General features: G+C 35.3%; 1 pseudogene; it reads left to right on the top strand.

Moving 5' to 3' along the window:
• Window positions 1-12,629, top strand: part of LOC105083737 (ladinin-1 pseudogene) — a 129,040-nt pseudogene that overhangs the window by 60,852 nt on the left and 55,559 nt on the right.

Below are 12,629 nucleotides of genomic sequence, written 5' to 3'. Positions count from 1 at the left end.
TCCTTGTGGAAAACAGTATGGAGATTCCTCAAAAGACTAGGAATACACTTACCATATGACCCAGGAATCCTGCTCCTGGGCTTATACCCAGAAGGAACCCTACTTCAGGATGACACCTGCACCCCAACCTTCATAGCAGCACTGTTTACAATAGCCAAGACATGGAAACAACCTAAATGTCCATCAATGGATGACTGCATAAAGGAGAAGTGGTATATTTATACAATGGAATACTACTCAGCCATAAAAACCGACAACATAACGCCATTTGCAGGAACATGGAAACTCCTGGAGAATGTCATTCTAAGTGAAGTAAGCCAGAAAGAGAAAGAAAAATACCATATGAGATCACTCATGTGTGAAATCTAAAAAAAAAAAAATAGAAAGCATAAATACAAAACAGAAATAGACTCACAGACATAGAATACAAACTTGTGGTTGCCAAAGGGGCGGGGGGTGGGAAGAGATAGAGTGGGATTTCAAAATTGTAAAATAGATTAGAAAGATTATACTGTATAGCACAGGGAAATATATATAAGATCTTATGGTAGCACGCAGAGAAAAATAGGTGACAATGAATATATATATACGTTCATGTATAACTGAAAAATTGTGCTGTACACTGGAATTTGACACAACATTGTAAAATGATTATAAATAAATAATAAATGTGAAAAAATGATAAAGATCATGTGATCATCTCAATAAATGCTGAATGTTTGCCAAAATTAAAATTCCATTAACAATGAAAATTTTCAATAAAATGGGTATATAGGAAATGTACCTAAATGATAAAGACCATATAATACAAACCAACAGTTAACATCATAGTCAATGGTGAAAAGCCAAAAGCTTTTTCTCTAAGATCAGGAAGAAGGTAAGGATACACACTCCTGCCACTTTTATTCAATAAACTATTGGAAGTCCTATGTAGAACAATTAGTAAGAAGAAGAAATTTGTACTATCCAATTTAGATAGAAAGAAGTAAAATTTCATTATTTGCAAATGACATGGTTTTATACACAGAAAGCCCTATAGACCCCACCAAAATGTTGTTAGAACTAAAAATCAAATTCAGTAAAAGATACAAAATCAATGTATACAAAATTTTTTCTATACACTAATAACAAACTCTTAGAAAGAGATGAAGCTGTGGGATTTTTAAATGCCCTTTATCAAATTGAGGAAGTTTTCTTCTTATTTTGTTGAGTGTTTTGGTCATTTTATAGTGTTGGATTTTGTCAAGTGCTTTTTTTACAATTGCTGTGAGGATCATGTTATTTTTATTCTTTATTCTATTTTTGTGGTGTATTACATTAAATGATTTTAAGATGTTAAGATAACCTTGAATTCCTGGGATTAAATGCCACTTGACTATGCTGTATAATCCTTTTAATACATTTCTGTGTACTATGATTCAATGCAGTATGATTTTGTTGAGTATTTTTGCTTCTATATTTATAAAACTTATTGGTCTATAATTTCTTTTCTTGTAATGTCTTTATCTAGTTTTGGTATTTGGGTAATACTAGCTTCATTGAACTGGTTGTGAAGTTTTCTCAAGTTGAGATTTTCCGTGTTCTTGGTATAACAAGTGATCTTTTCACTGTATCCTGAAATATTGGCTACTATGTTGTGAGAGTTTGAATTCTATGTAATCATCTTTTTTTCTCCCCAGAAATTCATCTTTTTTTTATGTATAATGCACAGGTCCAGGTGCAAGTGGATGGTCAGCTTTCTGTTGTACTCACTGCTATTGTCCTGGCAAATGCAGAACTTGGGCTCCCACCACCTTTTCTTGTCTCATTGTCAGCAGGTGGTTGTTGATGTTCAATCTCCTTCTTGGCCCTGCTTATATCTCCCAGCAAAAACAGAGCACTGACTCATAGTACTCATTTCCGTGTGAGAGTTGGAAGTTCAGTTCCCAATTAAGCCTCACCAACATTGGGGGGAGGACAGAGGATTACCTTGAAGGAAAACAAGGTTCTATCATCTACCGTCACCTTGCACTGCTTCTTTCTGCCCCAATGCCAGTGGTTCCAAATGGAATATCAGATCTGTGTTTGGCCCTACTGTGACTGGGAAGGGTGGGCAGGAAGTTGAATACAGACATTCACTTCCTATCACCACATTACTCTGCCTTGTTGCCAGGTGGAGGTGAAATTTTAGCTACCCTTTGGACCCTGCTGACATGGGGCTGGGAGGAAGAAGAGTGTCAATGAGTACCACCTCTCTCTACTTCACATTTCCTTATTCTGTCCTGTTGCTGCCTGGTAAATGTGGAAGTTCAATATCCCCCTGGGTCCTGCTTATACTGGGGTAGGAGTGGGGAGTAATTGCTGACTAGAACTTGCCCACTCCACTTTACTACATTTAATTGTTGTTTAGTGTAGATTGAAATTCAGCATCACTACCCAACACATCCTACTGACATCACCTCTGCAAAAACAGAATGCTGACTTAAACACTATCTTGCACTAAACTGAGGTGGAATTTCAGCTTGCAGCTAGGTCCTACTCATGCTACATTATCAGGAATAGTGTAGTGCTGGTTAGAACTGTCTTGTACCAACTTTGTTCTGATTTATTGACACTGGATGGGTTCAGGAGTTCAGCTCCCTGATTAGTCTTGCTGACAATGGATGGGGAGCAGTGGGTGGAGGAAGTTTTTCTGTTGGTGTTTGACTGGAGTAGGGCAGATAGCATATTTTAAAACAAGTTTTCTGTTCTTCCTGTGCCACATTTATTGAATATTTTGGATACAGGGAGCAGGGTTTCTTGCAGCTTTTTTCATATGTGCCTATTGTATGTTCCAGGTAGTACACTTCTCACAGTGTCCCATAGGGTTAAACGAGAGCCTAAAAGGAAAGCCAGGGAGCTTCTCACTACATTGTTCCTCAAGTCCTGAAGTCTCTAGGTACTTTGTGTTATTATTTCTACTTGTGGGTCTTTCTATATTTGTTATATTGTGTTCAGATATTTTAGTTGTAAAAGGGAGTACTAGTGAGTAACTCAGTGATTGCTTTGTCTTGACTGGAATGGGAAGTCAGAAATCTGCTTTAACAAGTACTCTAGGTGATTCTGAGGTATGCTCAAGTTTGAGAACCACTGCTTGGCATAGACTCTCAAACTCTTCCTCCCCACATGATGACAATTTCACTTTGATTTGGAAACATGGAATCTCAGTGTTGGATGAAAATGTCAAGAACTCCTTCCCTAACCCAAACATCCTATTCTTGGAACCCTAACAAGTGTTCCTGAGTACTCAGCTTAGATACATCCAATGATGAGCAGCTCACTTGCTATCAAGAGGCCAGCTCTTTTAGAAAGTTCTCCTTTGTTCCAAGGTGAAAATTTTTTATCTTTCTGTAGCTTATATCCACACATTCCAGCTTGGACTCTCATTGAGGAGTCATGCTGTCATGCCTTTAGAGCTCAGAAGACAGAAACCAAATGCCTCTGAGTCTTCTCCAAGCCAACAAGCCCCCAGAACAAGGGAACTGGTTTTCTGATCTTCTCACAGCCCAGTGACCTCCGTGTAGATATATTCTCACCTATCTGTTTTCCCCTTAAGATATCTGGCATAGATAATCTGAAAAGTTGGAGTACTACATTTGTAGTTCTGGAAAAATATACCATGAAGTACGTTTTGTTGAACACTGGGCACATATACTCTGCAGAGAAAATTTTATATGGTCAAATAAATTTAAGAAGCACTGCATCTATAATTCCCTCATGAAGATTCACAATGCATATTACAGAAATGAGGTGTCTATCAGGAAAGAAAGCTTTTAAAGTTTTCTTTAGCTTAGATATTTCCAAATGTACTTACATATAAAGGTTTTCTTTTAATATTAACTACTTTTCTAAACATTTTTTATTCAGATATAGTCATTTTACAATGTTGTGTCAAATTCCAGTGTAGAGCACAATTTTTCAGTTATACATGAAAAATATATGTATACATAGATAAATTGTCACATTTTTTTCGCTGTGAGCTACTAAAATATCTTGTATGCATTTCCCTGAGCTATACAGTATAATCTTATTTATCTATTCTGCATAAGCCTGTCAGTACCTAAAAATTTTGAACTCCCAGTCTATCCCTTCTCACCCTCCTCCACCTTGGCAACCACAAGTTTGTATTCTCTGTCTATGAGACTGTTTCTGTTTGTATTTAAGTACTTTTTTATTATATTTTCAATTTTTTAATTTATTTTTTATTTTGTTATTTCTTACATTTTTTATTGAATTATAGACATTTTACAATTTTGTGACAAATTCCAGAGAAGAGCACAATGTTTCAGTTATACATGAACATACATATATTCATTGTCACAATTTTTTTTTGCTGTGAGGTAACACAAGACATTGTATATATTTCCCTGTACTATACAGTATAATTTTGTTGATATACCCTGCATATGCCTGTCAGTATCTACAAATTTTGAAATCCCAGTCTGTCCCTTCCCATCCCCCACACCCTTGGCAACCACAAGTTTGTATTCTATGTCTATGAGTCTGTTTCTGTTTTGTATTTTTTAACATATTTTATTGATTTATAATCATTTTACAATGTTGTGTCAAATTCCAGTGTTCAGCACAATTTTTCAGTTATAAGTGAACATATATATATTCATTGTTACATTTTTTTCTCTGTGAGCTACCATAAGATCTTGTGTATATTTTCCTGTGCTATACAGTATAATCTTGTTTATCTTTTCTACAATTTTGAAGTCCCGTCTATCCCTTCCCACCCTCCACCCCCTTGGAAACCACAAGTTTTGTATTTATGTTCATTTTTTTTTTAAGATTTCAAATATGAGCGATCTCATATGGTATTTTTCTTTCTCTTTCTGGCTTACTTCACTTAGAATGACATTCTCCAGGAGCTTCCATATTGCTGCAAATGGCGTTATGTTGTCATTTCTTGGGGGAAAAGTATTCCATTGTATAAATATACCGCTTCTTCTTTATCCAGTCATTTATTGATGGACATTTAGGCTATTTCCATGTCTTGGGTATTGTAAATAGTGCTGCTATGGACATACGGGTGCAGGTGTCATTTAGAAGTAGGGTTCCTTCTGGATGTATGTGCAGGAGGGGGATTACTGGGTCCTATGGTAAGTGTATTCCTACTCTTTTGAGGAATCTCCATACTGTTTTTCACTGTGGCTGCACCAAACTGCATTCCTACCAGCAGTGTTTTGTGGTTCCATATAAATTTTATTATTATTATTTGTTCTAGGTCTGTGAAATATGTCCTGGGTCATTTGATAGGGATTGCATTAAATCTGTAGATTGCCTTGGGCAGTGTGACCATTTTCACAATATTGATTCTTCCAATCCAAGAGCATGGGATATCTTTCCATTTTTTAAAGTCTTCTTTAATTTCCTTCAACAATGGTTTATAGTTTTCTGTGTATAATTCTTTCACCTCCTTGATTAGATTTATTCCTATGTATTTTAGTACTTTGGGTGCTTTTTTGAAGGGGATTGTTCCTTTACTTTTTTTTCTGTTGATTCATCGTTAGTGTAAAGAAATGCAACTGATTTTTGAACGTTAATCTTGTAACCTGTTACCTTGCTGAATTCTTCGATCAGCTCTAGTAGTTTTTGTGTGGACCTTTTAGGGTTTTCTATATATAGTAACATGTCATCGGCATATAGTGACACTTTTACCTCTTCTTTTCCAATTTGGATCCCTTTTATTTCTCTCTCTTGCCTAATTGCTGTGGCTAGGATTTCCAAGACTATGTTGAACAGGGGTGGTGATAGTGGGCATCCTTGTCTTGTCCCAGATTTTAGTGGGAAACTTTTGAGTTTTTCACCATTGAGTACTATGCTGGCTGTAATTTTGTCATATATAGCTTTTATTATGTTGAGATATGTTCCCCCCATACCCTCTTTGGTGAGATTTTTTATCATAAATGGGTGTTGAATTTTATCAAATGCTTTTTCTGCATCTATTGAAAAGATCATGTGGATTTTGTCCTTTCTCTTGTTGATGTGATATATTACATTGATTGATTTGTGTATGTTGAACCACCCTTGTATCCCTGGGATGAACCCCACTTGGTCATGATGTACAATCTTTTTTATATGTTGTTGGATTCTATTTTCTAATATTTGGTAAGGATTTTTGCACCCTTGTTCATTAGTGATATTAGTCTATAATTCTTTTTTGATAGTGTGTTTCCCTGGTTTTGGTATGAATGTGATGGTGGCTTCATAGAATAAGTATGGGAATTTTCCCTCCTTTTCAATATTCTGGAAAACTTTAAGAAGGACTTGTATGAGTTCTTGTTTGTACATTTTGTAGAATTCCTTGTGAAGCCGTGCAGTCCTAGAGTTTTATTTGTAGGGAAGTTTTTATTGCTAATTTGATTTCAAATGTATTGATCGATTTGTTCAAGTGGATAGTTTCTTCTTAGTTTCATCTTGGTGGACTTTATGTTTCCAGAAACTTGTCTATCTCCTCTGGGTTATCCATTTTGTGTCCATATAGTTTTTCATAATATTCCTGTATGATTTTCTGTATTTCTATGTTATTTGTTGTAATTTCTCCATTTTCCTTACTTGTTTTGCTTATTTGTGTTCTCTCTTTTTCCTTTTTCGTGAGTTTGGCCAGAGGTTTGTTGATTTTATTTACTGTTTTAAATACCCAGCTTTTGATTTGATTGATTTTTTCTATTGTTTTTTTTTTCTCTATTTTATTTATTTCCTCCTTGATCCTTATAATTTCCTTCCTTCTGCTGCCTTTTGGGTGTTTTTGCTTTCTTTTTCTAATTCTTTAAGCTGGTAGGTTAGATTGTTTATTTTAGATTGTTCTTTTTTGAGGAAGACCTGTATCGCTATACATTTCTGTCTTAGCACTGCCTTTCCTTCAATCACTTATTTTGTGTGGTTGTGGTTTCATTTTCATTTGTCTCATGGTATTTTTTAATTTTAACTTTGATTTCATCATTGACCTTTTTAATAACATGTTGTTTAATGTCCATGCTTTCCTTATTTTCTCCTTTGTTTCTGTGTAGTTGATTTCTCATTTCATGTCATTTTGATTAGTAAAAATGCTTGAGATAATTTCTATCTTCTTATATGTTGAGGCTTCTTTTCTGCCCAAGTACATATTCTATCTTAGAAAATGTTCCATGTGCACTTGAAACAAATGTATATCCTACTTTTGGGGGGTATAATGCTCTGCAATTATCCACCAAATCTAAGTTTTCTATTGTATCATTTAGTTTTTCTGTTGCCTTATTTATTTTCTGTCTGGAAGATCTGTCTAGTGATGTTAATTTGGCGTTAAAATCTCCGACTATGATTGCATTCCCATCAGTATCCCCCTTTATCTCTGTTAGTAATTGTTTTATGTACTTATGTGCTCCTATATAGGGTGCATATATATTAATGTTTATAATATCCTCATCTTGTATTACTCTTTTAATCAGTAAAAAATGTCCTTCTTTATGGCCTTTGTTTTAAAGTCTATTTTGTCTGATATCAGTACTGCTAAACCTGCTTTTTTTGCTTTTCCATTTGGATGGATTATCCTTTTCCGTCCTTTCCCTGTCAATCTATCTGTGTTCTTCTCCCTAAAGTACGTCTCGTGTATACAGCATATTGAATGTTCTTTCTTTATTATTCAGTCTGCAACTGTATGTCTTTTGATTGGAGTATTAAGTCCATTAACTTTTACAGTAATTAATGATAGATGTGTGTTTATTGCAATTTTGAACTTATTTTTGCAGTTAATTTGGTATTTCCTCTTTTTTCCTTTCTTCTTCCTTTTGTGTTTTGATAATATTTGTTTGTATTATGTTGGATTGTATTTAGTTTTTGTTACCCACTTGTAAGTTTTTGGCTTGTGTAACCCTTTTTTGTAAGTCTATTAACCCATTACTATAACTGTTTGTATTAAACAGATAGTAATATAATCTCAAACCCAACCTACCGAGAACACAAAATTCAAAAACTCCCCCCAAAAAAAACTCTGTATTTTTTTGTTTCCCTCTCCCACTCTCAGTGATTTAGATGTCTTCTCTTATAATTTTGTGTTTTTTCTATTTGTAATTCATGGTAGTTATCACCTCTCCAGTTATGAGTTTCTCATTTCTGTAGCATCCTGCTGCTTTTCAATTTAGAGTAGACCTGTCAATATTTCTTTTAGCATGGGTTTAGTATTGCTAAACTCTTCTAGTTTTTGCTTGTCTGTGAAGTTCTTTATCTCTCCTTCTATTCTAAAGGATAGCCTTGCTGGATAAAGTATCCTAGGCTGCATCTTTTTTTCATTCAGGACTTTGAATATATATTGCCACTCCCTTCTGGCCTGAAGTGTTTGTGTAGAGAAATTTGCTGAGAGCCTTATGGGTGTTCCCTTTTAACTCACTCTTTGTTTTTCTCTTACTGCCTTTAGGATCATTTCTTTATAATTGACTCTGGACATCTTGATTATGATATCTTGCTGTGGGTCCATTTGGATTCTTCCTGTTTGGGACCCTATGACTTTTACTATACCTGGATACCTGATTCCTTCTTTAAGCTTTGGAAATTTTCAGTCATAATTTTTTCAAATATATTTTCATTCCCCTTTGTTCTTTCTTCCCCTTCTTGAGCCCTTTTAGTCATAGATTGACATGCTTTGTATTATCCTATAGGTCCCTTATGTTGTTTTCACTTTTTTTCTCAGCTGTTCTGATTCTGTGCCTTCTGTTCTTTGGTCTTCTAGGTCACTTATCCGTTTCTCTGCATTATCTAATCTGCTTTGTACAGCCTTTAGATCAACTCTCATCTCAGCTAATGAGTTTATGAGTTCTACTTGGCTTTTCTTTATAGCTTCAATTTCATTTTTGACATATTTTATATCTCTAAATGGTATCTGTTTTAGTTCCCTCAGTACTATGTTCACTTCTTTTTGGAATCTTGATCTAATAAGCTGTCAATGTCTATTTCATTGATCATTCTTTTAGGGGATTTCTCTTGCTCTTTAAATTGGGAGTGGTTCCTTTGCTTCTTCATCTTGCTTGTATCTCTCTGACATTGTGGCTTATGGAGTATCAGTTATCTATTTTGGTCTTTAAGGAGTTTACTTATTAATCTACCTAATGTCTATTCAGGAATAAAACTTAAAGTGAAAGATACTTTTAAAAGAGGGGAAACAATGTTGGAAAGCAGTTTATAGTCAATAATAGAAGAGCAATTTGAATCAGACTATCAATCGAGTTGTGATTTCTTTTAGAAACCCTAAAGAAATAAGAGAAAAGAGCAAAAAACAATATTTGAAACCTGTGTATAATCAATAACAAGAGATCAAAATGAAGAGAAATGAAAATTAAATTGGGTGGATTTTTTAAAATAATAATAATAAAAATATTTCAAAAGAAAAATTTAAAAGGGATTAAAACTGGAAGCATATGCAAGTTTAAATAGTAAAAATTAAAAAGGTAATAGAAAATAGAACAGACAAAATAGATAAATAAAAAGCAAGAATTTTAAAAGAATGGAGGAAAAATGCTTCAAAACAGTGTATACTCAATTATAGAATAGCAAGTTGAAGCAGAATTGCTATCGGGTTGAGATGTCTTTTAAAAACCTTCAGAAAAGGAGAAATGAGAAAAAAATATTTGAAATCTGTGTATAATCAATAACAGGAGATCAAAACCAAGAGAAATAAAAATGAAATGAGGTGGATTTTTAAAAATAATAATAAATATATTTTAATAGAATAATTTAAAATGATTTAAAACCTGAAGCATATACAAGTGTTTAAAAAGTAAAAACTAAAAAGGTAATAGAGAATAGAACAGATTATAAAAATGAGGGGTATGTGTTCTCCTGGAGACTGTGCACTCAATTATTTTATTGGAAAATCTTTCTGTCTTTTCCCTGTTTTACGAACTCAGCTTTCTGCTTCTAGAGGCCATCTATTGGCATACTTCTTCTGTGCTGCTCCTAGGGCCTGTTGGCAAGCCAATCACGCCCCCCCAACACTGTGGTCAGATGCTGAGCTCCGTGAGGTAGGAGGGCAGATTGTGCCCCCTCCCAGCACTGTAGTCAAGTGCTCCTACTGCCAGGAAGGCAGGTGGTCATCTGCCCTCTCACAGCACTGGTCACTTCCTTGCTCTGTGAAGCTGCCCACTCCACCCTGGGTCTGGGCTCCATAGGCATGCTCAGGGAAGATGGCAGAACAGCCCTGCCCCTGCTCCATGCCAAACTCAGCTCCTTGTTTGTCTTGGCGGGGCAAGTTCTCTGAAGTTCCAGGACACAAAGATCCTATCTGCATTGGGATGCAAACAAGTCTCCATCTGGCCTTTGAGTCTGCTAAGCCCTTAAGTATGGATTCAGGTTTTGACCCCCACCTCCGCTTGGGTGCTAAGCGGAGGATATGGCGGCTGTGGCTGAGCCCCGTCTCTGTTCTGAAAACCTTCAGCAGGTTTTAAAAGATGGGAATATGGCACCTTTCTCACCAGGCCACATCACCCGTGTTGTTTTATGGAGGGCCCAGGTTGTTTTTCCCTGTGTACCCACTCACCCATAGCATGAAGCACCCTGAAGTCCCCTGGGGGTGCCTCTGTGCAGCTGTCCCAGTCCTCCTCCCAGCTCGGGCAGCCTGTGCTATCCCCCACCTGCCGCTTTGCCTCTAAGGCTGGGAGTTCCCAGAGTCCTTCTATGACCATTTAACTTAGCTCTGTTGGTCAAGGGCTGCTCTGTACAGAACCGAGCCTTGGAGACTACCCCTCTGTCCCACTGACCTCTTCATTGGAGAGGGGGAGATTCAGTGAACAAGTACTATTCCTCCTTTACCACATCGTCCCTGTGGGACCAGTCCCACACTGTTTTGTTTTTTCTTCTTTCTTTAATTTTTCTCCTACCAGATTATTGACATCTTTGTCTTTTGAAGAGGTGATGTTCTTTCAAAATTTGGCAGGTGCTCTGGTTGGCTGTGTGGGTCCGTGGATGTGAGTCTTAGTGTATTTTTAGGAGAGGGTGATCTACCAGCGTCCTTCTACTCCACCATCTTGGCTCCACAAGAAAGTATATTCTGATGGTTCTGGATGGAATGTTCTCTTTATATATATTTATTTACTTCATCTGGTCTATCATATCATTTAAGTCCAATGTTTCTTTATGATTGGCTGTCTAGATCACCTGTCCATTGATGTAAGTGAACTGTTAAAGTCCCCTACTATTAATATGTTATTGTAAATTTCTCCCTTTATGTTTTCTAACATTTGCTTTATGCATTTAGATATTACTGTCGGTGGCATATACATATACTATTGTTATATCTTCTTTATCATTATATAATCTCCTTCTTTGTCTTTTGTGGAAGTCTTTTTTGAAAGCCTATTTTGTCTGATATTGAGTATTGCTACTCCAGCTTTCTTTTTGTTTCCATTTAATATATGTTTCCACCCTATTGCTTTTAGTCTGGTTGTGTCTTTAGATATGAAGTGAGTCTTTTGTCTGCAGCATATATTGGTCTTGATTTTGTATCCATTCTACCACTTCACATGTTTTGATTTCAGTATTTAGTTCATTTATATTTAAAATAATTATTGATAGGTATTTACTTACTGCCATTCTGTTAACATGGGGACATTATTTTTATAGTTCTTTTTTCCTTCTTTCTTCTTTTGCTTTCTTTCCTTGTGATTTAATGATTACATTTACTATTATGCTTTGAATCCTTTCCTATTGTATGAGTGTATCTTTTATAGAATTTTGGTTTGTGGTTACCATGTCATTCATATATATATTAATATATATGTATATATAGGTTATTTAAAGCTGCTGAACTCTTTAGTTTGAATGCATTCTATAAAATGATCAATTTTTTAATTCCTCCCCAACTTTTAATGTTTATGACATTTATTTTACATATTTTTATTATGTGTATTCCTTAACTACTTATTGCTAATAGATGATTTTACTACTTTTGAGTTTTAACCTTCCTATTATCTTTATAAGTGGTTGATCTACTAACTTTACTGTATGTTTAGCTTTACCCTTGGGATTTTTTTCTTCCACTGTTTTCATATTTCTATTTTTTTTTTTTCTGCTTGGAGTAGTCTCTTTAAAATTTCTTGTAAGGCTGGTTTAGGGGTGCTGATATCTTTTATCTTTTGCTTACCTCTAAAATCTTTATTTCTCCTCCAAATATAAATGATAGCCTTGTTGAGTACTGTGATCTTAATTTTAGATTTTTTTTTTTCATTCAGCACTTTCAATATATAATGGCACGTTTTTCTGGAATTCAAAATTTGTGTTGAAAAATCAGCTGCTACTCTTATGGGGTTTCTCTTCCATGTAATTAGTTTATTTTCCATGCTAATTTTATTTATTTACATTTATTTATTTATTTTTATTAATAGACTTTAGTTTTTGGACCATTTTCTGGTTCACAGCAGAACTGAGCAGAATATACAGAAAGTTCACACATAGCCCTCCCCACCCACACATATATACTCCTCTACCCTCAAAGTCACTCATCAGTGGGGTATATCTGTTACAAGAGGTGAACCAACATGGACACATTATTATCAACCAAAGTCCATTGTTTACATTAGGGTTCACGCTTGATCTACATTCTATGGGTTTTGAGAAATGCATAATGACATGTAGCCACC

This window comes from Camelus bactrianus, chromosome X, assembly GCF_048773025.1.
Source record: "Camelus bactrianus isolate YW-2024 breed Bactrian camel chromosome X, ASM4877302v1, whole genome shotgun sequence".
In the NCBI taxonomy this organism is placed as follows: domain Eukaryota; kingdom Metazoa; phylum Chordata; class Mammalia; order Artiodactyla; family Camelidae; genus Camelus; species Camelus bactrianus.
Note: the sequence above shows the minus strand (reverse complement) of the source record. Positions and strands in the feature narration are given on the sequence as shown.